At 45.8% G+C, this 25,998-nt stretch overlaps 1 long non-coding RNA gene across 1 annotated transcript in view; it reads right to left on the reverse strand.

Annotated features, from left to right (window-relative positions):
* Positions 1-13,439, reverse strand: part of LOC122541710 — a 26,574-nt gene extending 13,135 nt beyond the window's left edge. The window contains exon 1 of the long non-coding RNA XR_006309655.1: positions 13,248-13,439. This is a non-coding gene — a long non-coding RNA (uncharacterized LOC122541710). The remainder of the gene's footprint in view (positions 1-13,247) is intronic.
* Between the last annotated feature and the right edge of the window lie 12,559 nt (positions 13,440-25,998).

The following is a 25,998-nucleotide window of genomic DNA, read 5'->3' on the forward strand; positions in this document are numbered from 1 at the left end:
CTGATAAATTAAACTGCATTTATTTCATTGCAAGAAGCCTAACAGTGAAGGCAGGTGAACTCAGAGCATGGTTAGGAACATGGAATTGGGATATCATAGCAATTACAGAAACAGGGCTCAGGGATGGACAGAACTGGCAGCTTAATGTTCCAGGATACAAATGCTACAGGAAGGACAGAAAGGGAGGCAAGAGAGGAGGGTGAGTGGTGTTTTTGATAAGGGATAGCATTACAGCTGTGCTGAGGGAGGATATTCCCAGAAATACAGCCAAGGAAGCTATTTGGGTGGAACTGAGAAATAAGAAAGGGGTGATCACGTTATTGGGATTCTATTATATACCCCCTAATAGTCAGAGGGAAATTGAGAAACAAATTTGTAAGGAGATCTCAGTTATTTGTAAGAATAATAGGGTGGTTATAGTAGGGGATTTTAACTTTCCAAACATAGACTGGGACTGCCATAGTGTTAAGGGTTTACATGGAGAGGAATTTGTTAAGTAGGTACAAGAAAATTTTCTGATTCAATATGTGGATGTGCCTACCAGAGAAGGTGCAAAACTTGATCTACTCTTGGGAAATAAGGCAGGGCAGGTGACTGAGGTGTCAGTGGGGGAGCACTTTGTGGCCAGTGACCATAATTTTATTAGTTTTAAAATAGTGATGGAAATGGATAGACCAGATCTAAAAGTTGAAGTTCTAAATTGGAGAAAGGCCAATTTTGATGGCATTAGGCAAGAACTTTCAAAAGCTGATTGGGGGCAGATGTTCGCAGGTAAAGGGATGGCTGGAAAATGGGAAGTCTTCAGAAATGAGATAATGAGAATCCAGAAAAAGTATATTCCTGTCAGGGTGAAAGGAAAAGCTGATAGGTCTCGGGAATGCTGGATGACGAAAGAAATTGAGGCGTTGGTTAAGAAAAAGAAGGAAGCATAGACAAGATAGATCAAGTGAATCCTTAGAAGAGTATAAAGGAAGTAGGAGTATACTTAAGAGGGAAATCAGGAGGGCAAAAAGGGGACATGAGGTAGTTTTGGCAAATAGAATTAAGGAGAATCCAAAGGGGTTTTACAAATACTTCAAGGACAAAAGAGTAACTAGGGAGAGAATAGGGCCCCTCAAACATCAGCAAGGTGGCCTTTGTGTGGAGCCGCAGAAAATGGGGGAGATACTAAATGAATATTTGCATCAGTATTTACTGTGGAAAAGGATATGGAAGATATAGACTGTAGGGAAATAGATGGTGACAGGACCTGATCAGGTGTACCCGAGAACACTGTGGGAAGCTAGAGAAGTGATTGCTGGGCCTCTTGCTGAGATACTTGTATCATCGATAGCCGGAAGACTGGAGGTTGGCAAACGTGGTACCACTGTTTAGGAAGGGCGGTAAAGACAAGCCAGGGAACTATAGACCGGTGAGCCTGACCTCGGTGGTGGGCAAGTTGTTGGAGGGAATCCTGAGGGACAGGATGTACACGTATTTGGAAAGGCAAGGACTAATTAAGGATAGTAGATGTGATCTATATGGACTTCAGTAAGGTGTTCGACAAGGTTCCCCATGGGAGACTGATTAGCAAGGTTAGATCTCATGGAATACAGGGAGAACTAGCCATTTGGATACAGAACTGGCTCAAAGGTAGAAGACAGAGGGTGGTAGAGGAGGGTTGTTTTTCAGGCCGGTGGCCTGTGACCATTGGAGTGCCACAAGGATCGGTGCTGGGTCCTCTACTTTTTGTCATTTACATAAATGATTTGGATGCGAGCATAAGAGGTACAGTTAGTAAGTTTGCAGATGACATCAAAATTGGAGGTGTAGTGGACAGCGAAGAGGGTTACGTCAGATCACAACAGGATCTGGACCAGATGGGCCAATGGGCTGAGAAGTGGCAGATGGAGTTTAATTCAGATAATTGTGAGGTATTGCATTTTGGGAAAGCAAACCTTAGCAAGACTTATACACTTAATGGTAAGGTCCTAGGGAGTGTTGCTGAACAAAGAGACCTTGGAGTGCAGGTTCATAGCTCCTTGAAAGTGGAGTCGCTGGTAGATAGGATAATGAAGAAGGCATTTGGTATACTTTCCTTTATTGGTCAGAGTATTGAGTACAGGAGTTGGGAGGTAATGTTTCAGCTGTACAGGACATTGGTTAGGCCACTGTTGGAATATTGCATGCAATTCTGGTCTCCTTCCAACATTGGAAAGATGTTGTGAAACTTGAAAGGTTTCAGAAAAGATTTACAAGGATGTTGCCAGGGTTGGAGGATCTGAGCTACAGGGAGAAGCTGAACAGGCTGGGGCTGTTTTCCTTGGAGCGTCAGAGGCTGAGGGGTGACCTTATAGAGGTTTACAAAATTATGAGGGGCATGGATAGGGTAAATAGGCAAAGTCTTTTCCCTGGGGCTGGGGAGTCCAGAACTAGAGGGCATAGGTTTAGAGTGAGAGGGGAAAGATATAAAAGAGACCTAAGGGGCAACCTTTTCAAACAGAGGGTGGTACGTGTATGGAATGAGCTGCCAGAGGAAGTGGTGGAGCTGGTACAATTGCAATATTTAAGAGGCATTTGGATGGGTATATGAATAGGAAGGGTTTGGAGGGATATGGGCCGGGTGCTGGTAGGTGGGACGAGATTGGGTTGGCATATCTGGTCGGCATGGAAGGGTTGGACCGAAGGGTCTGTTCCCATGCTCTACATCTCTATGACTCTATGACTCTAATTGATCCCAACATTATTAAGTATTAAGGTGTGGTTTACATCATGAGGTGGAAGATTTCAGATTTTCACATTATTTATTTTCTTGAACTAATTAGTGCTGGCAAATGGGACTAGATTAATTTAGGATAACTGGTAGGCATGGACGAGTTGGACTGAAGGGTCTGTTTCTGTGCTGTACATCTCTATGACTCTATTTTGGGCTTGTTGAATTTTCTGTGGGCTGGTGTCACCCCAAAGCATAAAAGAAGATGGTTGTGGTTTTTGGATGCCAATCATTTCAGTCCCAATATTATGGAATTCCCCCTGAATCCCTCACCTCAAACATGTTCACTTGCTTCATCAATGATCTCCCCTCCATCATGTGGTGCACCAATGATTGCACAACGTTCAGCACCAGTCGCCACACTTCAGATGTGAAGCATCCTGGAGTGTGCAGCAAGATCTGAACTACATCCAGACTTGGGCTGATAATTGGCCATTGATATTTATGCCACATCAATGGGAAGTTAGCTCTGACTGGAAACTGACCTGGATCGGCCATTTAAATATTGTAGCAATAAGAGAGGTCAGAGGCTAGGAATTCTGCAGCCAGTAACTCTCCACCTGAACTCCTTAACTACTCTGTCCACCATCTACATGACACAAGTCAGGAGTGTGATGGAATACTCCCCACTTGCCTGGTTGCCAGCTCCAACAACACTCAAGAATTTTGACACCATGCAGGACAAAGCAGCCCGCTTGATTGGCACCACGTCCTCAAGCAACCACTCCCTCCACCACTGACACTCAGTAGCAGCAGTGTGTACTATCTACAAGATGCACTGCAGAAATTCATCAAAGATCCTTAGACAGCACCTTCCAAACCTCGATTTTCCAAACGTCGATTTTCCTGCCGCTCGGATGCTGCCTGACCTCCTGTGCTTTTTCAGCACCCCTCTGATCTAAACATTTCCAAACCCACGACCACTTCTATCAAGAAAGCCAAAGGCAGCAAATACACAGGGAACACCACCTGCAAGTTCCCCTTCAAGGTTGGAACTTTATTGCTGTTTCTTCACTGTCATTGGCTCGAATTGCTGGAATTCCCTCTCCAATGGAATTTTGGGTGTACCTACAGCAGGTGGACTGCAACAGTTCATAAAGGCAGTTCACCCCTACCTTCTCAAGGACAACAAGGGACAGGCAATATATGCTGGCCCAGCCAACCACAACACATTCCAGAAGTAAATAATTCAAAAATCTTTTCATTCAGTTAACCATCTTAGTGCAAACTGATGTAGTTGCCTCTTCCTTTCTCGTACTCACACAAATGCAAGCACACACACAATCTCACTCTCACACACACACACGTACTCTTACACTCACTAACTCTCACACACACACTCACTCTCTCTCTCACACACACACACAAACTCACAAACTTCCAATCAATGATTCCACTCTCCAGATTGAGTCTCTGTTCATTCTGCACTGAGGAGGGGCTGCCTGATTCTTTAACTGTTAGGAAATTGAATCTGTCAGCTTATTGAAAACCTCTGCTGTACATTCACCCTGGAGTCTTACACCTCATTGTGTTTGAAGCATGTGCGTCTCCCAGATACAGTCTCTAATTACACCTATGGTTATACCATTTCTTTGCTGTCTTTCTGACTTTCAATTGCCATTTTCCTCCATTCCTGTCCCTCACGCCTTATACAAAGGTATCATTGAAATAAAAGTAGAGAGAAGTCCTTTAACCCTTAAATCACAACCAGATAAAGCACTTCGAAAAACCTAAAGCTTCCAGTTAGAAAGAAAACTTCAGAATTCATTTAATTCAAGACAAAATATAATAGAGTAGCATTCCAGCGCTCCCTGACCTCTCACACCTTGGAGGTGGTCTGGTGTAATGGAACTCCCTCTGCTGGCTCTGAGGAATGTACAGAAAATGACTTTGATTGACCTTAAAAGAATCCCTGAGAGTCGGGGCCCATTGCACAAAATTACTCGGGATTTGGCAAAGTTAGCAGATCGAAGCTTCTGCTGGGACCTTCCAGTGTGAAATCTGATTCAAATCCAAGTCCCTTATTAGAATATTGCAGAGACTTTAAGGTCCACAATAGCCTCACTCTGACCAAAATCAAACTCAAGCAAAGTGCCTTCCTAAAACCATAAGACCATATGATGTAGGAGCAGGATCAGTTCTTCCAGTCCATCAAGTCTGCTCCACTATTTGATCATGACTGATATGTTTCTCAACCCAATGCTACCTTCTCCCTGTAACCCTTGATTCCCTCACCAATCAAGAACCTATCTCTGTCTTAAATACACTCAATGACTTGGCCTCCACAACTCTCTGCGGCAATGAGTTTCACTGATTCACCACCCTCTGGCTGATGAAATTCCTCCTCATCTCAGTTCTAAATGGTCAATCTGAGGCCGTGTCCTACGGTCCTAGTGTCTCTTACAAGTGGAAACATCTTCTCCATTTCCACTCTATCCAGGCCTCTCAATGTTCTGTGAGTTTCAATGAGATCCCCTGCCTCATCCTTCTAAACTCCATCGAGTACAGACCCAGAGTCCTCAATGGCTCCCCATACAGCAAGTCCTTCATCCCTGGGATCATCCTTGTGAACCTCCTCTACACCTCTCCAATGGGAGCATGTCCATCCATAGATACAGGGCCCAAAACTGCTCACAGCATTCCAAATGCCATCTAACTAGAGCCTTATACAACCTCAGCAGTACATCTCTGCTCTTGTATTCTAGCCCTCTTGAAATGAACACTAACATTGTATTTACCTTTCTAACTGCCAACTGAATCTACATGTTAACCTTGAGAAAATCATGAACGACCCTCTCAAGTCCCAAAACTGAATTAGGCTCCAGGTAATAAGAAAACTAGATTCTACACTCTTTAACCATGTAACCCATGGGGAAAATGCAGAGACGTGGGCTTGAGGGTGATTTAGCAGTTTGGATTAGAAACTGGCTTTCTGTAAGAAGGCAGATGTGGTGGTTGATGGAAAATATTCAGCCTGGAGTCTGGTTACTAGTGGTGTGCCACAAGGGTCTGTTTTGGGACCACTGCTGTTTGTCATTTTTATAAATGACTTAGGCGCAGGCATAGGTGGATGGTTTAGTAAGTTTGCAGATGACACTAAAGTCGGTGGAGTAGTGGACAGGGTGGAAGAATGTTGCAGGTTGCAGGGGGACTTGGATAAACTGCAGAATTGGGCTGAGAGGTGGCAAATGGAGTTCAATGCAGTTAAACGTGAGGTGATTCACTTTGGGAGGAGCAACAGGAAGGCATAGTACTGGGTCAATGGAAAGATTCTTGGTAGTGTGGATGTGCAGAGGGATCTTGGAGTCCATGTACATAAATCCCTGAAAGTTGCCACCCAGGTTGATAGTGCTGTTAAGAAGGCATATGTTGTGTTTATTGGTAGAGGGATTGAGTTCCGGAGTCATAATATCATGCTGCAACTATATAAAATGCTAATGTGGCTGCACTTGGAATATTGTGTACAGTTCTGGTCACCCCATTACAGGAAGGATGTGGAGCTTGTACGAGGGGGCATAGCTACAAATGGAAGGGTGATAGATTTAAGACAGATATCAGAGGCAGGTTCTTTACTCAGAGAGTGGTAAGGGCGTGGAAAGCCCTACCTGTTAATGCAGTCAACTCAGCCACATTAGGGGCATTTAATCAATCCTTGGGTAAGCACATGGATGATGATGGGATAGTGCAGGGGAATGAGTTTAGATTAGTTCACAGGTCGGCGCAACATCGAGGGCCGAAGGGCCTGTTCTGTGCTGTATTGTTCTATGTTCTTAACCTATGGGATATTCCAATCAAAATTATTTCATCTTGATTAGCTCTATGAGGTTCAATATCCCTTTCACTATATTGTGCCATCATAAATTTACTGTTCAAAGAGAATTATAATTCAGCGGGTGTTAGATAAATATATGTAATTATATCCTTGGCACTAACCCTGTTGTTGTGTAAACATCTTTATGAATTGACTCCCATGGCTGGTGCAGGTGAAGGGTTTAGGTTACCACAGTGTTAGATGGGATAAGTTAGTGATTGTGATACTGGGTAACAAGGCCTGAGTAACAAATCTCACCACATTCTGCAACCGAACTCACAAAATCAGTCCATTTTTTGCACCGGGTAATTGTGATTTATTTCCTTGATTTCCTTCTCAGCAGAAGGGAGGAGTTAGGCACCTACCACCCTCTACATGCAGCAGCAGCCAGTTGTGTAATGGTCAAATCCTGGAACTCCCTCCAGGAACAGCAGGTGGACTGCAGCGGTTCAAGAAGGCGGCTCATCCCCACCTTCTTAAGGGGCAACTAGGGGACGGGCAATAAATACTGGCTCAGCTAGCGATACCCCATGAGTGAATTTTTTTTTTAAATGGTATAGTAAATGCTTTCACTTTGATTAACAAATACATTAAGCAGAAGGGGGGGGGGGGAAGAGAAGTTCACTTTACAAGAATGCACTTGATCTGCAAAAGCAGTGTTCAGAATCATTCCCTCTTCTTGAATCCAAACAATGGGATGTAAATTCTTCACACGCTACCTCTCATGCGAAAGACATTTGCACTGCTTCAATGCAAGCATCTTTGCATAAAAACATAGAGCACTAATTAGCACCAATTTAGTGATCGCACTCAGCAGGACCATAAGGATACATTGTGCAAGAGACGGAAGAGACAGAGAGTTGCCATCATCTCAGTACCCCACTGTTCTCCACAGTACGCTCCATGTTTAGAAGTATGTTAAATATCAGATACATAATGAGTATAAATTTAAAAACTATGTTTAATTATACATGAAGTGACAAGCTAGGCATCATCTTTTATTACTGTGTCACAAGGAGGTCATTATAACTCTGTTAAACTGCTGCCTCATTTGGTGTAGAGGCACTAATGTTGTACGAAAGAACACCACAACAGATAGCATTCAAGCTTGAGTTTGACCTTTCACACTCCTTCCCAGGGTTCTGTACCTTTGAAACAATGCGCAGCATTAAATAAATCCGCACAGCATCTTCCACAAACATCTGACCCAACCAAAAGCTTGGTTAAAGCAGAGGCTCTTAATTAAAATCGAACATATTTGCAAGGCTCAGTTTGACTTCTTTCGGGTTTTTGGAGAAGGAACAAGGATAAACTGCTTGAACAGAGATAAACCCAATGTAAACGTGCTGTTGATTGGATGGAGAGTTACTGTATCATACATCAGTGTTCAGTCGGTATTTGTGTCTGTATCTGTGGAGCGTGGGGGAATGTGAACACAGCTGTAAAAATACAAACAAAACCTAAGGATCTCAATTCATTTTCCAGAATCCAATTAACTTTGGAATGACTTGAGAACTGCTTAGCTGACACAATTTCTCAGAGTATGGACACATATTAAATTGAAGGATACACAAATCACAAGCCAATTTATAAAATGTTGATTTTAAGTTTATTCATTGGATCAGGGTACCATTGGCCATGCCAACATTTATTGCTTATCTCTCCCTATCCTCGGGAACACAGTGGCTCTCAGCTTCCTTGAACCATTGCAGGGTATTCGGAAGGGAGCTACAGGGAGAGGCTGAATAGGCTGGGGCTGTTTTCCCTGGAACGTCGAAGGCTGTGGGGTGACCTTACAGAGGGTTACAAAATTATGAGGAACGTGGATAGGGTAAACAGGCAAAGTGTTTTCCCTGGGGTCAGGGAGTCCAGAACGAGAGGGCATAGGTTTAGGGTGAGAGGGGAAAGATATAAAAGAGACCTAAGGGGCAACTTTTTCATGCAGAGGGTGGTACGTGTATGGAATGAGCTGCCAGAGGAAGTGTTGGAGGCTGGTACAATTACAGGATTTAAAAGGCATCTGGATGGGTATATGAATAGGAAGGGTTTGGAGGGATATGGGCCAGGTGCTGGCAAATGGGACAAGATTTGGTTATGTTATCTGGTCGGCATGGACGAGTTAGACTGAAGGGTCTGTATCCGTGCTGGACATCTCTATGACTCTATGAGTTCAGAATATTGACCCAGTCATAGTGAAGAAATGCAGTTGCAAGTCAGGATGGCTTGTGACTCGGAGGGGAATTTGCAGATGGTGGTGTTCAAGAGCATCCACTGCTTTTTCTCAAATTGGTAAAGGTTTAGAAGTTGATGTGACTGGAACTTTGATGGGTCACTGCAGTGCATCTTATAGATGGCACAACTGCTGCCAACATGCATCAGCTACAGAGTCATATAGCATAGAAACAGGCCCTTCGGTCCAACTAGTCCGTGCTGACCATAATTCCAAACGAAACTAGCCCCACCTGCCTGCTCCTGGCCCATATCCCTCCTAACCTTTCCTATTCATGTATTTATCAAAATGTTTTTTAAACATTGTAACTGAACCTGTATCCACCACTTCCTCTAGAAATTCATTCCACGCATAAACCACTCTCACGTCACATCTTTTTTACATCTTTCTCCTCTCTCTCAAAAAATATGTCCCCAAGTCTTGAAAACCCCAAACTAGAGAAAACACAACTGCCATTCACCTTATCTACAGTTTTATAAACTTCTTTAAGGTCACCCCTCAGCCTCCCATGCTCCAGTGAAAAGGTCCCAGTCTTTCCAGCGTCTCCTTTACAACTCAAACCCTCCATTCCCCAGTAACATCCTGGTCAGCTTAATCGTATCCTTTGAATGTGGTGGACAGAATGTCAATCAAATGGGACACTTTGATCTGGTTGGTGTCGAATATTTTGGGTGCTGTTGGAGCTGCAACTATCCAGCAAGTGGAGAATATTGCCTCACGCTTCTGATTTTCATTTTGCAGATCATAGAATCCCCACGGTGCAGAAAGAGGCCATTTGGCTCATCAAGTTTGCATTGACCCACTGAAGTGCATACCTAACCCCTGACTCCATTCTTTAACCTGGCATTGTCCATAGCTAGGGCAGCATGGTGGCTTCTGTGGTCAGTACTGCTGCCTCACAGCACCAGGGATCCGGGTTCAATTCCAGCCTCGGGCGGCTGACTGTGTGGAGTTTGCACGTTCTCCCCGTGTCTGCGTGGGTTTCCTCCGGGTGCTCCGGTTTCCTCCCACAGTCCAAAAATGTGCAGGTCAGGTGAATTGGTCATGCTAAAATGCCCGTAGACTTAGGTGCATTAGTTAGGGGGAATGGGTCTGGGTGGGTTACTCTTTGGCGGTCGGTGTGGACTTGTTGGGCCGAAGGGCCTGTTTCCACACTGTAGGGAATCTAATCTAATCCATCTAGCCTGCTCATCCCTGAACACTATGGACAATGCACCTTCACCTGCTCATCTTTGGACTGTGGGGAAAAAGAACTGGAGCACCCGGACACAGGGAGAACATGCAAACGCCCCACAGCCTGAGGCTGGAATCGAACCCAGGTCCCTGGTGCTGGGAGGTAGCAGTGCTAGCCACTGGGCCACAGATTGTGGACCACAGGCTCTGGACTAGAGTCAGGAGCCAAGTTATTCGCTGCAGCCAAGCTGAGGGATACTGCGCTCCCAGGTAATAGGCTGAATTTTTCCAACCAGCTCAATGGTAACAGAGGAGGGGTGTGGGGATGATGATGATGATGGTGCAAGAGGGCTGGTCCGTGGTAGGGGAAGGCATTAGGAGTGATGCCCAACACCATTGGGAGGAGTAGGAGTGGCATGGATGTTGATTGAGTCACTGAAGGACCCAATTTAAGGCTATTGAGCAATTGGCATTTTCTCTTTGCCAGGGAGACCCACTGTCACTTTGGATGCTGCAAGAGAAGTTTTGGTGGCCTCCCATTGGGTTAAGGGGGTGGACCTGCAGCTCCAGGTTCCTTTAACAGCGTTGGGGATTTGTGCCACAGACACTGAACTGGCCAGGGAATTCCAGACACCCACCACCCTCTGAGTGAAGAAATCTTTCCTCACGTCCCCTCCAATCTTTTGGGAGAAAGTGAGGACTGCAGGTGCAGGAGATCAGAGTGATAAAAGTGTGGTGCTGGAAAACCACAGCTGGTGAGGCAGCATCTGAGGAGCTCTTCCTGATGAAGAGCTCATGCTCAAAACATCGACTCTCCTGCTTCTCGGATGCTGCCTGATCGGCTGCGCTTTTCCAGCACCACACCTTTTGATCGTCCAATCCTTTGTCTTCACAAATAACTCCTTATCAATATGTCACTGAAAGGGACATGCAGGTGCAGCTAGCTATTGGCAAAGCTAACGATATGCCAGCTTTTATTACAATAGAAGTAATGAAGTATTGCTACAATTATAAGAAACTTGGTTAGACCACACCTGGAATACTGTATGGACTTTGTTCCCCTTACCTTAAGGAAGATATTATTATGATAACAAGGGTGCAAGGAAAGTTTAGCTGATTTTTTTCCCAGTTGGTGGGACAGTCTGATGAAGCAATGTTGGGCAAACTGAATCTGGGGTTACAAGGAATTAGAGGTCATGTTGCAGCTACACAGGACATTGGTTAGGCCCATTTAGGAACACTGCATTCAATTCTGGTCTCCCTGCTATCGGAAAGATGTTGTGAAACTTGAAAGTATGCAGAAAAGATTGACAAGGATGTTGCCAGGGTTGGAGGGTTCGAGCTAAATGGAGAGGCTGAACAGGCTGGGGCTGTTTTCCCTGGAGTGCCGGAGGCTGAGAGGTGACCTTATAGAAGTTTATAAAATTATGAGGGGCAGGGATAGGGTAAATAGCCGAGGTCTTTGTCCCAGAGTAGGTAAGTCCAGAACTAGAGGTCATAGGTTTAGGGTGACAGGGGAAAGATATAAAAGGGACCTGAGGGGCAACTTTTTCACACAGAGGCTGCTGTGTGTATGGAATGAGCTGCCAGAGGAGGTGGTGGAGCTGGTACAATTACAACATTTAAAAGGCATTTGGATGGGTATATGAATAGGAAGGGTTTTGAGGGATGTGGACCAAGTGCTGGCAAATGGGACTAGATGAGGTTGGGATATCTGGTCGGCATGGACGAGTCTGTTTCCGTGCTGTACATCTCTACGACTGTCTCATTGAAACTGACAAAACACTGAGACATGAGCACAGTCAAATCAGGCAAGATACTTCCCCCTTGAACCGGAGGTCACAATCTGAAAATAATGAGGGGTCTGTTTCCGTGTTATACATCTCTATGACTGAGTGGAGAGAAAAATGTTTTCCTCAAACGTTGTGGATCTTTGGAATTCTGTACTTCAGAGGGTTGTGAAAGCTCAGTCATTGGTTTTTGTTTAAAGATTTCTAAGCACCATTAATGTAAAGGAACGTGAGGATAGTGTGAATTGGATGGTTAGCCATAATTGTATTGGATAGTAGAGCATGTTTGATGGACTGAATGGCTTTCCCAAGCTCTTATCCTATATACTCTCTTAAAAAACCCTGATTGTTTTAAACAGCTCTGTTATGTTATGTTCAAAAAGAATTGTTTTGTGTTAATGTATGGGTTTATGAATTTTTTATCCAACACACACAGAGAAACCAGCCTTCCTGGAAGTGGTTTATATTTCAACATGAAATGGGCTGGAATCAGGGGAGTCCTGAGCCAAAGTAAATGTTTTGACAGGACTGGGAAGTACCCAGTGGAGTACAGCTATTACCTAATTACCACATCCAATTTGGGAGCAACGTTTTCTGACATTCAGGAGGCTTACAAGTGAAAATGAGTGGTATTGAACGTTAGAACGAAACGCTGAGGAAATCAGAGATATTGAAGTGTCTGACATAACGTGGAGTGATAAATTAAACAGTTGCTTGTTAGCACATAACTCAAACATTGCTGAAAATCCTGAGTGCACTCATAGCAACACCGATTTACACCAGTTTGAGATAATCTGTCAAGCTTGTAATATCGCTAATGTGGTAGAAGTCTCACACATTCAGACACAGGGATTCATTCTCTGCAAACAAAAGTAACATGTTCAAGCCCAGTGCCATTTGTGAATGGGGATCCTCTTGCTCCTGTTACTTTCTCCATGGCATGATCTGCAAAAGCTTCAGGGCTGGAACCTCGCAATGATGTCATGGAGCTCCACATCACTGAGCTTAAACAGCACAGGGTGGGTGCAGTTTGAGTAGACTATGTCCACTGCGTGACAAATAAAAGCAAAATACTGAAATGCTGGAGATCTGTAATACAAACTGTAGCAGCCTCTTGGCTGCTAAAACACAAATAGATTGCTAACTTGGCCAAACAGCAAGGGATGCTGAGTACATTGGCTAAGTAAAACTCTGACATCACAAAACCCTTACACCAGATACAGGGCGAACACAGTAGTCAGGTGCTAATGATATTAGCATAGTGTAAAACATAACAGTTATCCTGGACAGACATATCCCCAACAACATATCCACCAAACAAACGAGGGCCTAGACAGGAATGCACAGGATCCTGCTACACAAAGAAACAAACAGTAGCAAGCCATCCAAATGATTGTCAATGTTTCAAACCATTGAGTGTGTATCCCCAATTGACCAGAATTATAGAAAATTCCAGAAAACCAGCTGAAAAGGTATAAAAACAGGGTTCACCTGTAGACCAATCTCTCTTGAATCTTCTGGAGGCTTTTTTGAGGAGACCAGCAAAGCAAGAGGCAGAGACCAGCTGACATCCAGAGAGAGAGAGAAAGAGAGTGATAAAGAAAGCAGCTTTGCCAACCCAGAGACAGAACCGGAAAGCGAGTGACTGTAGAAATCTACAAGAGACTCGGGAAGTATTCTAAGCTTAAGGGGCCAAATAGGATTAGAGATAGTAGGTTTAGTCTCAAGGGCTATTGTAACTTTGTTCGTAATAAAGTTGGGAGTGTTTTGCGTTGATACTGGCTTGTGTTCAGATTGATTTGACCGCTTCGGTTTTGTAGGACACTTGGGCAAATGCATTCCGAAAATTCTGGTCAGAGTTGTCTAACTTGTTTTAAGGAGAAACTAGACAACAAAACAGAGAGTGTTGCAGAAACTCAGCATGTCTGGAAGCATTTGTGGACAGAGAAACAGAGTTCATGTTTCAAGTCTAATATGCATCTTCAGGAGGAGGAGTTACATCTGAGTTGAAACATTAAAACTGTTTCTTTCTCCATGGTTCTGCCAGACCTGCTGAGTTTCACCAGTATTCCTGACTGTATTACACTCCAGAATGAGAGACAGTCTAAGGAGGGCATGGACTTGAACACATGAAGAAGGCAGACTGGTCCTTACCTAACATTCAGAGTTTAGTTCATCCATCATTAATGCAGAAGTATTATGTTGAAGTCTAACCCTGGAAAGAGTTCTTGACTTTGGTGTATCCTTGATGAGTTTGTAAAGGCCCCATCTCACAGTGTGGCATCAAACCATGTGATGACAGAATGGCAATGCCTCCACCAATCAGATTTGACATGTCAGCCCATTTCCTCCTGTTGCATAAACAGTTGTGATCTAACAAGACTCGAACCAGCAGCCATCTTAGTCTCATGTCATCAATTGCCATCTGCTGCAGTGTTCCAGCAAAACTCAACTCAAGCTGGAGGAACCTCACCTCATTTTCTGCCTTGGAACCTTACAGCCTTCAGGGGTCAACCTTGAGTTTGATAACTTCAGAACATCACCTCAATCCCCCAGTTTAATCACAATGCCCCCTCTGCCTCTTGCCATCCCCCCTGCCAACCCACTCACATGTCTCCTTTGAGTCTTGTTGGCTTTGCTCTCAGTTGAGATCCATTTCATTCTCTTCATGCCCATCATTTATAGCTTTTGTAGATCTCTGTTTCTCCTTCACCCCCATTCACACTCCCTTTCTCATTTGCTTTGCGCCCCCTCACCATGCGTTCCACTCGCCCATCCTCCTCCTCTGTTAACAGCGTTAAAGCCACCATTTTCCAGAACCCTTTCCATTCTGAACAAGAGTCAGAACTGACTTGAAACATTAACTCTGTTTCTCCCTCCTTCGACACTGCTGGATCTGTCACATTTCTCCGGCATTTTCGATGTTTCTTCCAGATTTCCAGCATCCACAGCGTTTGGCCTTCCTTCCCGGTTTATGTGTGGTGGCCTCCATGACAGTCATGTTCATGGGCTTGGTTTGCACCTCAACGCTCAGTTGAGGGTTTCTCAGGTCAGTGGAACCATCGCTTGGGAAAAGCCAATACTTTTAGGACGACAGGACATCCGAGCGTGGAGAAAAACACAGAAGATTCTACTCTCCTCATTCAGACGCTGACTGAAGATGTTACCTAGTATGGTGACAAAACGTCTGAAAACGAACCTTGCAGCTCAGCGAGCAAATCTACATCCAGTTCTACTCTCCTCCTAAAACCTCAAACTATGATGGGAAATCATCACTGGTTCGCATTGTCTTGGACTGATTCCAGTTACATCAGTCTGGCAGGAATATAGAGGCACATGTTCAGCCAAACCAAGACACAAAACCCTATTCTCGTGCCCCTTGTGATTTACCAGACTACTGGAACGTACCAATGTTCTGATGAAAATCTAATGAGCTCCCTCTTTGTGGCTTTTCATGAGGAGAGCCCTCCCAGGGTGGTCATCTTGTAACCAATGGGCTTTCAGTCAGGAGCACTTAAATGGAAAATGTGAACCCTTGCCTTGTTTGGGGCACTCTGGTGTAAAGCGAGTTTAATCATTAGATTTTTATAGTCTGAATTAACAGACCTCCAGCACCACTGGATTTTTTTTTTGTGTGGTTGAATTGTTGGTTTTAAATTTATCTTTCTTGTATTTTGTTTTCCACCCCACACAGTCTCCCTCGTTGGGAATACTGGTGAGCATGCCTAAGGCAAGAGACTGAGAAGCATCTGTGATCATTCTCTCTTTTCTGCATCACAATTACATCTTCCAGTGACACTAATGATTGCTTGTGGTGTGACCTCATTCTGAAAACAGCTGTGAATAACACAATATTTTTCTTGCAGGATAAGTGGCTTGCAGACTGCTGGTGCAATGCAGAACGATGGAGCTACCAAAACATATCATTGTGTACTAAAGCACATAACCGATGGGCGGTCAGGGGTGGGGGAGGAATAAGGCTTAAGAAAGACCGACCAATTTTGTCAGACACTTCCTGAAGGTTTTGTAAAACTCAAGATTTGCTCAATGCTTGGTGCACCTCCCTTGCTGTGGCCGGCGTTACACTATCCAATTAATAGCCATTTCACAGTCACACATACGAATCTTAACATTTTAGGATTGCTTTGTTTGCTGAAGAACAATATGAAGTGCAGACCTCCCCCTCCATAGCTCCCGGTGACTGGAGTGGCACAGTGAGCTGCGGATCTCTGCGACCATTTCTCCGCTATGATCATTTTCAGCTCAGACAGATGGGTTGACATTCTCGTCTTGCTGAGGGCTGTCGAGAAGTCCTGATGGCAACACTCGAGTGACCTTAACCCAGATCCCGACGGGGAAGAATTCATAGTGTGAACCCTCCTGTAATTGGCAACTAAATGGCAATCTGCATAGTGAGAGGCTAATGTGGGGGAGGCTCAGCAAATAAACATTAACGTGAGCCTGTGGAGAGTTTTGGAAGTAGCAGGGACACTCACCAATTACAGGGGAACCTCAATTATCCAAAGGATACAGACAGGGAGTATTTCATTCGGATAATCTAATGTTTGGATAATCAAATGCTGGATAACACAGTTTAGCCGAGCATCGGGACCTTGCGAACTTGTGCTGATAATGCGAAATTTGGATGATCGAATGTGGGATAATCGAGGTTCCTCTTGTAATCTGCTCATCTTCACTTCTCCCACTGCAGGCCCACCTTCCTTCTGCTCCAAGTCCTCACTTTATTTCCTCATGTGCTTCACCACTTTCATTAAACCAGGACATTTCTTTTGCGGGTATCTAGGGGTATGTTTTCATCTTAATTCGGACGGTACTCTGAGAGACATGATTGCTCACCCATTGAGTCCAAAGTGTGGCCTCCCAGATGTTCCTGTTCCCTATAATGGAGGCCTGAGAGACAGTATGTGGGAGAGGCTGGACCAGGCATTATCTCTGGGTGAGCTGACTAAGGTCCTCGATTCCTTGGAAAATAATAAAACTCCTAGAAGCAACGGCTCACCGGCCAAGTTATGTTCAGCTCTGTGGGATCTGATTGGCCAGGACCTGTTGGAAGTATAAGACCTTATGCTTCTGGCAGGGATTATGTGCGAATCCATGAGGAAAGGTATCATCGCCCTCATCTGCAAACAGGGAGGAAATTAGAAATTGGCAACCAATCTCACTGCTCGATGCAGACGACGACAAAATCCTGTCGAAAGTCATTGCCAACCAGGTCAGGTCTGCTCTGGGATTGGTGATTCACCCCGACCAAACCTGTGCTGTACCTGGCAGGATGATCTCTGAGAGACTCGTGCTCCTCAGAAATATGATCTCCTACATGCAGGACGGGGAGCGTGGACGCGTGGCTCATCAGCCTGGAGCAGGAGAAGGCCTTTGACAGGATATCGCACACCCACATGTAGAATGTGCTCTTCAAAATGGTCTTTGGGGGTTGGGGGGGGGGATCCATAATTGGATCAGACTGCTCTACAACAACATCGTTAGTGCGATCTCAACCAATTGTTGGGAATCAGAAGTTTCCCGATCAGATCAGGAGCCAGGAGGGGTTCCCAATGTCTCCTGCCCTGTCTGTACGCTGTCCAGAGCCCTCTGCTGAGTCCATCAGGAAGGATGTGAGCCTGAGATGGGTAACTATTCCAAGCAGGGGGAGCCTACAGGTTAACGTCTCCCTGTACACGGATGACATCACCCACTGTCAGCACGCAGCCACATGAGCATCTGCGACCATTTTGAACTGGCCTCAGGAGCCCAAGGTAAATCAAGGCAAGAGTGAGGCTGTGTTCTTTGGGATCTGGGCCGACCACATCTTTACCCCTTTCACCGTCAGGACAGATTACTTGAAGGTGCTGGGAATACGGTTCGGAGGGGCTGGGGCATGTGCAAAATCTTGGGAAGAGCGTATCACCAAGGTGGGGCAGAATCCGGTCCTTTGGGAGCACCACTGCCTTTGCATCGTGGGTAAAAACATGCGCAACAGGCGTGAGGCGCTCTCTCTGTGGTTATACATGGCGAGGGTCTGGCACGTTCCTAGAAGCTCTTCCATTGCAGTCACCTGAGCCATCATCCACTTCATCCAGATGTCAAAGGGGACCGTGTCTGCAGGGACTCCATACACAAAACTCTGGATAAGGGGGAGGATGAACGTACACAACGTCCCCCTCATTCTGATGGCCACCTTTGTGCATCAAGCCGTGTGTAGACCCTTGCTAAGCAAACACCAAGCATCATTGCGTACTGAGGTTCGACCTGTCTCTAGTTTTGCGAAGGATGAGCCTGGCCTTTGTTGCTGCAGAATGCACCAGGAAGTTGGACCGTTCCTGTCCTTCATGGGGAAAGTTGCAAAGATAAGCAGCTTGGACCACAGGTCCCTCAGGAAGTGGTCAGCGCGTACAGTCTTTGAGACCCTGTGAAAAAAGGAGAGGGTGTATCCTGTCAATGTGGTTCCCTGAGCAGACTGTCAAAGTCATTCGGCAGAATGCCTCATCGTCAGAACTTTCCAACAAACACCAAAACATGGCTTGGTTGGTGGTGAGAAGGGCGCTGCCTGTGAGATCTTTCATGTCCATCCGGTCTCACTGCATCACCACACACTGCCCTCGAAGCGGCCGTGGGGGAGGGATGTGGAGAGACTGTCACACATCTCCTTCTAGAATGTACCTTTGCAGAGGAAGTCTGGAGGAAGATGCAGTGGGTTTTGTTGATGTTCGTCCCGAGCAGCTCCGTGCCATGGGACTCCCTGTTCTACGGGCTGTTCCCCAGGACGCACACCGAGACAAACATCGACTGCGCCTGAAGGACCATCAGCTCGGTGAAGGATGCTCTTTGGTCTGCCCGAGACGTGTTGGTCTTCCAGATCAAGGAGTTGACCCCGACCGAGCGTCACAGACTAAGACCCAGGAGAGACACACTAAAGCTTTTGCAGCTGTCGCCAAGACACAGTGGGGAAAGACCACGGTCTGAGGCCTTTCTGCTGAAGGTAAATGGGGGGCTGTTCAGTTATTGGACAGCCCAGTGCCTCAAATGCATGTCAGTAAATCTTGTTCAAGTAAGACATATCTTTGGTTTGTTTGTTGGATAGAGTCAAACTTAAATGTTTGTTTGTTTGTTAGATATGCCACTGTACAGAACTGGGTTAGAGACAAAAAAAACTGCAGATGCTGGATTCCAAAGTAGACAGGCAGGAGGCTGGGAGAACACAGCAAGGCAGGCAGCGTCAGGAGGGACAGGCAGGAGGCTGGGAGAACACAGCAAGGCAGGCAGCATCAGGAGGGACAGGCAGGAGGCTGGGAGAACACAGCAAGCCAGGCAGCATCAGGAGGGACAGGCAGGAGGCTGGGAGAACACAGCAAGCCAGGCAGCGTCAGGAGGGACAGGCAGGAGACTGGGAGAACACAGCAAGGCAGCACCAGGAGGTGGAGACGTTAACATTTTGTGTGTAACCCTTCTTCAGGTGTTCTTCAGGACTCAGCCCTGAAGAAGGGTTACACCCGAGACGTCGATTTTCCTGCTCCTCAGATGCTACCTGATCTGCTATTCTTTTCCAGCACCACTCTCATCTTGACGCTGATCTCCAGCATCTGCAGTCCTCACTTTCGCCTACTGGACAACTTTACCCAAGCCCTTAGAAGTGCCAGTTGGGGTTAAGTGCATGGTGGAGATTGTGTGTTCTAGATCTACTCCAGAGATCTGAGCAGAAACCTGTGAGTGTGTCGGTGTTCCAGAGCACTCCTGAGGCAGTGCTATACCATTGGAAATCCTGGCCTTTAAATGGAGGCCTTGCTTACCCTCTCAGATGGTAAGAAGATCCCTTGGACACAAAATGATTTTGCCTTTTTAGAAAAAGCATTAGAGTTCCCCTGATGTCCTACCCAATATTTATTCCTCAACCAACGCTTGCACAAACGATGTGGTCATTACTGTGCTGTTGTTCTGAGCTTGTTGTGAACACATTGGCTGTCATAGTTCTGACATTACACCAGTGACCACACACTCCAGATGTGAAAGGCACTACATAAATGCAAATCTTTCTCTCTAATGCCGACCGTCTTCCGGCAGAGATCTGTCGGGCTTCGGAATATTTACAGAAGACTGAACTGAGAGAGTTACAAAATCACCTCAATACTGCCAATCCCCCATTGCCGTCTATACCCACTCTTCATCCCCCACAGACAAATCCACCCAATGACATTTGGTGTCATTAGACATTATTTACTTCACCCAAATCTGGGGTAATCCTTCCTGTAGGTTGCAGCGAAAAAAAAAAACCAAACCATTTCTCAAAGCAGTTTGCTGCATCTGATTGTCGTCGCTACGTTCCTAAACGTTTTCCACAAATAGTCATCTGCAAATATTTGCTTCTGTTTATTTTGTGCGTTGGCCTCAGGATCGACCTTCATGGAATGGCACATTTGTGCTTAAATTCTGTGCAAGTGCACAGACTTGTCAAACCAGGCTTACCGGAGGAACTGGATTTATTTGGTATGCTGGACCATTATCTGAACAATGACAGATGGTTCTGGTGTTAATGCAGCACAGAGAATATTTTCTGTACCAAAGCAGCACATTGCAGAGTGGGCTGCGAGGGCCAGCGAAAGCCGTTTGTGCTTTCTCAACCTGATTAGATCAGACCAATTTGACCAGTGGAATAAAGCTGATGATAAAAGGGACACAACTGAATGAAAACTAATTTATTGGGACATCAGTTTAAAAAAATATGTTCACCACAACTCAACTATTCTATTCATGGCTGAACAAAACGGCAACTTATCAAATTATGAACTGACAGACTGGAATAGCCAATGTTCGAGGCTTAAGCAATGTCACAAACAAGAATACAGAGCAGAGGGCGAGTGTGGAGTTTAACCTGATTTAAGGAGATAGACACCTTTTCAGACAGGCTGGGGAACAAAACTCAACAGCATTGTTTGCTAGAAGAGAGAGGGAGTTTCCACTGAGGTGGCCTGGACCATAGTTATTCCTCAATCAATACACAAAAAGAAAAGGTATTTGGCTAATGGTCATATTGTTGTTTGTAGGATCATGCTGTGTATAAGCTGGCCACCACATGTCCTGCATTAGAATAGTGACTACACCAGATGGCCTCCTTCTTCAAAGACCACAATTTCCCCCTAGACGAGGTTGACGATGCCCTCCACCGCATCTCCTCCACTTCCCGCTCCTCTGCCCTTGAACCCCGCCCCTCCAATCGCCACCAGGACAGAACCCCACTGGTCCTCACCTACCACCCCACCAACCTCCAGATACATCAGATTATCCTCCGTCATTTCCGCCACCTCCAAACGGACCCCACCACCAAGGATATATTTCCCTCCCCACCCCGCTCTGCGTTCCATAAAGAACATTCACCACGTGACTACTTTGTCAGGTCCACGCCACCCAACAACCCACCCGCCACTCTTGGCACCTTCCCCTGCCACCACAAGAATTAGAAAAGCTGCACCCTCACCTCCCCCTCACCTCCATCCGAGACTCCATAGAATCCTTCCACATCCTTCGGAGTTTTACCTGCACTTCCACACACGTTGCCTACACTACCCGTTACTCCTGATGTCTCCTCGACATTGGGGAGACCGCACGCCAATGTGTGGAACACTTCAGAGAACATCTCTGGGACACCCGCACCAACCAACCCTACCACCCCGTGGCTGAACACTTTAACTCCCCCTTCCACTCCGCCATGGACATGCAGGTCCTGGGCCTCCTCCACCACCAAACCTTAACCACCCGACGCCTGGAGGAGCATTCCCAACTCTCCTCCCCCAAGTCCCTCCTCCCTACCTTTTATCTTAGCCCGCTTGGCACACCAGCCTCATTCCTGAAGAAGGGCTTATGCCCGAAACGTCGATTCTCCTGCTCCTTTGATGCTGCCTGACCTGCTGCGCTTTTCCAGCAACACATTTTTAAGCTTTTACACTTTGAAAGTACACTGTAAAGCACTTGGATTCATCCAATAGTCATGCAAAGCGATATAAAAATGCAAGTCTTGCTCTTTCTATTCTTGATCTTGCTTTATTCATTCACAGGATGAGGGTGTCACTGGGCAGGTCAGCATTTATTGCCCATCCCTAATTACCCAGAGGGCATTGACAATCAACCACATTGCTGTGGCTCTGGTGTCACATATCGGCCAGACCGGGTAAGGATGGCAGTTTTCTTCCCTGAAGGACATTAATAAACCAGTTGGGTTTTCTGACAATTGACAAGGGATTCATGGTCATCATTAGACTCTTAATTCCAGATTTATTTTTTGAGTTCAAATTTTACCATCTATCATGATGGGATGTCGAACCCAGGTCCCCAGAACTTTACCTAGGTTTCTGGACGAGCAGTTCAGTGATAATACCAGTGGGCTGTCATCTCCTCTTGTCTGGGGAAACAGTGTCCTAAGATAGCTCTCTGTGCGAGCCTTTTCCAAACATCCAAACTGCACTGGGCAGAGTTAAGCTGGTACTTAAAGGAAAGGTCAATGGCTTTTCAGTCAGGGAGGGATTCCAAGCTGCTCAGGGGGCAACATGGAATGGAATAGCTTGATGGTGGTTGTGGTGGGGTCAAGTAAAGGCAGAGTAACCTGGTCTGATGTTGGAGAAACACTGACAACTGCTTGATACATGAAAAGCTTGCATTTGTGTAGCGTCTTGTCTGGGTATCCTAATGCATTGTATAGCCATTGAAATGCTTTGGAAGTGTAGAAACTGTTGCTGCATAGGAACTGTGGCAATTTATGGCTGCCGCATCAACATCTTATTATTGACGAGGAACAATTGTGGACAGACGGATAGGAACCAGCCGGGAGTGTCTGGATAACTCCTTTGCTGTTCTTCGGAGCTGGTATATGGAGACTTGAATGACCCTCTCCAGCAGTACAGGGATATCAATGCGCTGCTGCGATGTCAGCCTGGGAGTCTGTAACGCCGTTCTGCTGCGATGCTTGGACCCACAAATTCCTGACTCAGAGATGAGGGTGAGACCCACTGAACCACAGCTGATACTGTGATGTCTCTTTCTTCTGTTAAATGCCGTGGAGTGGAGTGTTTCCTTTTCAGCGCGCTAAACATCTTCATAAACTGCCATCTGAAACCAAGATGTTCTTCCGTTCTCAAAATCCATAATTCAAGAAAGCAGAAAACCTACATTAAGAATGGCTGGTTTGGTTAACCACAAGCAGATGTCCAAGCCTTAGCAAATAGCCTGCTCTCAAAATACATCCTCAATCAGAAAGTACAACCTTCTTACGTTACAAAGTGAGACGTTGCAAATAAAACATCTAATCCAGGAAGGGTGTGTTTTTCAGCTGAATTTAATTAAGCAGGGGGTGCTGGAATAATTGGGTTCTAATCCTCCTTGCGTCAGATTAGATTAGATTAGATTCCCTACAGTGTGGAAACAGGCCCTTCGGCCCAACCAGTCCACACCGACCCGCCGAAGAGTAGCCCACCCAGACCCATTTCCCTCTGACTAATGCACCTAACATACGGGCAATTTAGTGGGAGGTAAACCGTGCAGACACGGGGAGAATGTACAAACTCCACACAGACAGTCACCCGAGGCTGGAATCAAACCTGCGACCCTGCTGCTGTGAGGCAGCAGTGCTAACCACTGAGCCACCGGGCTACCCGAACATAATTTAGAATTACATTCTTAGAATTCAATGGCCCCTCAGCTTTCTATGCAGCTTCCCATTTGTGTGCTTTCACTTCTGGTACAATGTACTCTGAATTATTCCCCCATACCCACTCGAACCTGAGTCTTAATTCAACCGATTCCTTCACAGCTTGAAACAAAACTCCATTGTATTTTTGTAGCGCCTGCTACAGGTCTGTCAGTGTCCACTGATGTTGAATGACCTGAGTGCAGCAGGAAAGTGAGGTTGGAATTGGAACATCCAAAACGTTCGTTTGGTCTTAGTTAAATCACAGTAAGTGCTGCTTGATAAACCAGATTTTGGAACCATCAGAATATGCTCAATCCTTTATCACTGAATTGCCCCACCTGTGACATGAGATGGGTAGTGCTGGGAAAGCACAGCCGGCCGGGCAGAATCTGAGGAGCACGAGAGTCGACGTTTCAAGCATAAGCTCTTCCAAGAAGACTCTCCAGCTCCTCGGATGCTGCCCGACCGGCTGTGCTTTTCCAGCACCACACTCTTTGACTCTGATCTCCAACATCTGCAGTCCTCACGTTCTCCCTGTGACATGAGATAGTGAGGACAGCAGATGCTGGAGAAGTCAGTGTGGCCCTGAAGAAAGCACAGCAGGTCAGGCAGCATCCGAGGAGCAGGAGAGCAGACGTTTCGGGCACAACACTTCATCGGTGCCATACTCCATTGACTCTCGCTGTGAGATGACCCTGTTGTCTGGAGTGTGCAGGAAAATAACTCACCTACATCCGCTCAGGGATGGGTTTTCTCACACAGTTTTGATCGGTTCAGCTCATGGACGCATGGATGAAATGCCACATTTGATGGCAGGTGGGCAGGAAATTCTGCATCTCATCAGGACTTTCTGGGATCCAACTCCCAGGGTACCATATATAGAAAGCACAGTCTGCAACCCAAGAGCATTAGTCACCGTCTGCTCACCCTGGCAGAGGGGAAGGAGGGTTAAAAAAAACAGCACTGTGCTTTAGCAATTCCTCACTCGAGGTTGCACAGGAGAGAAGGGAGGAGATGTTTCTTCATGAAATGGAATAAGTCTGATTCTCAAAGGTAGCCAGGGCAGAAGGTAGCAACCCATGGACAGCTCAAGAGAACCAGTGCCACAAGATGATGAGTGATCTGCTTTGTTCTGTCAGGGGAGGTGCCTACTGTCTCCTCAGTGCCGTCAGCCTCTGTAAGTCAGCATTGCAAGGTAGCCATTGAAGTGGACTGTCACACGGAAGGCTGGATGCTAGGCGTTTCCATCAGTGGCTGTCACTTCATCGCAGCTTCCAGCTGGCACCACAGTGCTACTGACTCGCACACATTCTGTCAGGATTTACACTTCAAATGTAAATGGAATGAGACACTGAGTGGCTCATTTACCACCAGCTCTCTGACCTTTCGTCATCACCAAGAGAATGTACACATAGAATCCATACGGTGTGGAAGCAGGCCATTTGACCCATCAACTCTCTGAAGAGCAGCCCACCCAGACACCCTCTCTCTCTCTCCTACCCTATAACCCTGCATTTCCCCATGGCTAACCCATCTAACCTATACATCCCTGGACACTATGGGCAATTTAGCATGGCCAATCCACCTAACCTGCATGTCTTTGTCGGTGGAAGGAAACCAGAGCACCTAGAGGAAACCCACGCAGACGCGGGGAGAATGTGCATCTGATAGTGTTTCACCAAAGGACAAGAACACCACACAAAACATGGCTCAGAATGAACAAGAGTCCCACTCACAATCACAACAACATTTTATTGATTTGCATCAACTCCAACTCCTTAACAACAATGAAACATTATCTAAATCACAAGTTCTTCCACATGCGTTCCTAACAGTAATGTATTTGGACAATCGTGGTGCTGGGTATGAACATCTCTGTCTGTGGCAAAACAGGGCTAATGTTCACCCCTGCTTCCTGCAGCATTGCCTGGTCCAGGTCTGCACAAGGAGAGAACAAATCTGCACAAACTTTCACACATTTACGTTTGCATTCACCAAGCGGGTTCAGTTTCATTATGTACTGTCAGAGTGAAACTCTGTGTGCAAGCACGGCAGTTAGTTAATTAATGAATAATGCAGATTAACATCTGCACTGTCTTCACACAATCCCAAGTTACTACGATAATTGGGGGAAAAAACAACAGTTTCTTCATTTGTCAAGGCTTTGGGAGGTGTGGTGAGACAGTGAAGAGACTTGTATTTCATCAGAGAGGTAGTCATTTATAACAGACCTCTATTCCAATCTTCTCCTCACAAATCTGTCTTTCTACATCTCTGTAAGAAGCCAAACAATTCTCTGACTTTTCTCTTTTTGCCTTAATTCCTTTCCTCCAGAAAAAGTTGAGTTTTGAGACTTTGCGCCATGAGAAAGTGAATTCTATTCCAGTCCAGGACTGTTCCACGTGCTATTGAGACATCCCTGTCAGTGCAGTTTGGTCTTTGAAGACAAGCCTGATCTCTCCTGGTTTCTAACCCAGTCTGATGGCCAGCAATCAGCCCGATTTTAAACCACTAGATATTTGACCAGAGAGTTGTGTCAGTGATTGAGGT

Source organism: Chiloscyllium plagiosum, chromosome 38 (assembly GCF_004010195.1).
Source record: "Chiloscyllium plagiosum isolate BGI_BamShark_2017 chromosome 38, ASM401019v2, whole genome shotgun sequence".
Lineage (NCBI taxonomy): Eukaryota > Metazoa > Chordata > Chondrichthyes > Orectolobiformes > Hemiscylliidae > Chiloscyllium > Chiloscyllium plagiosum.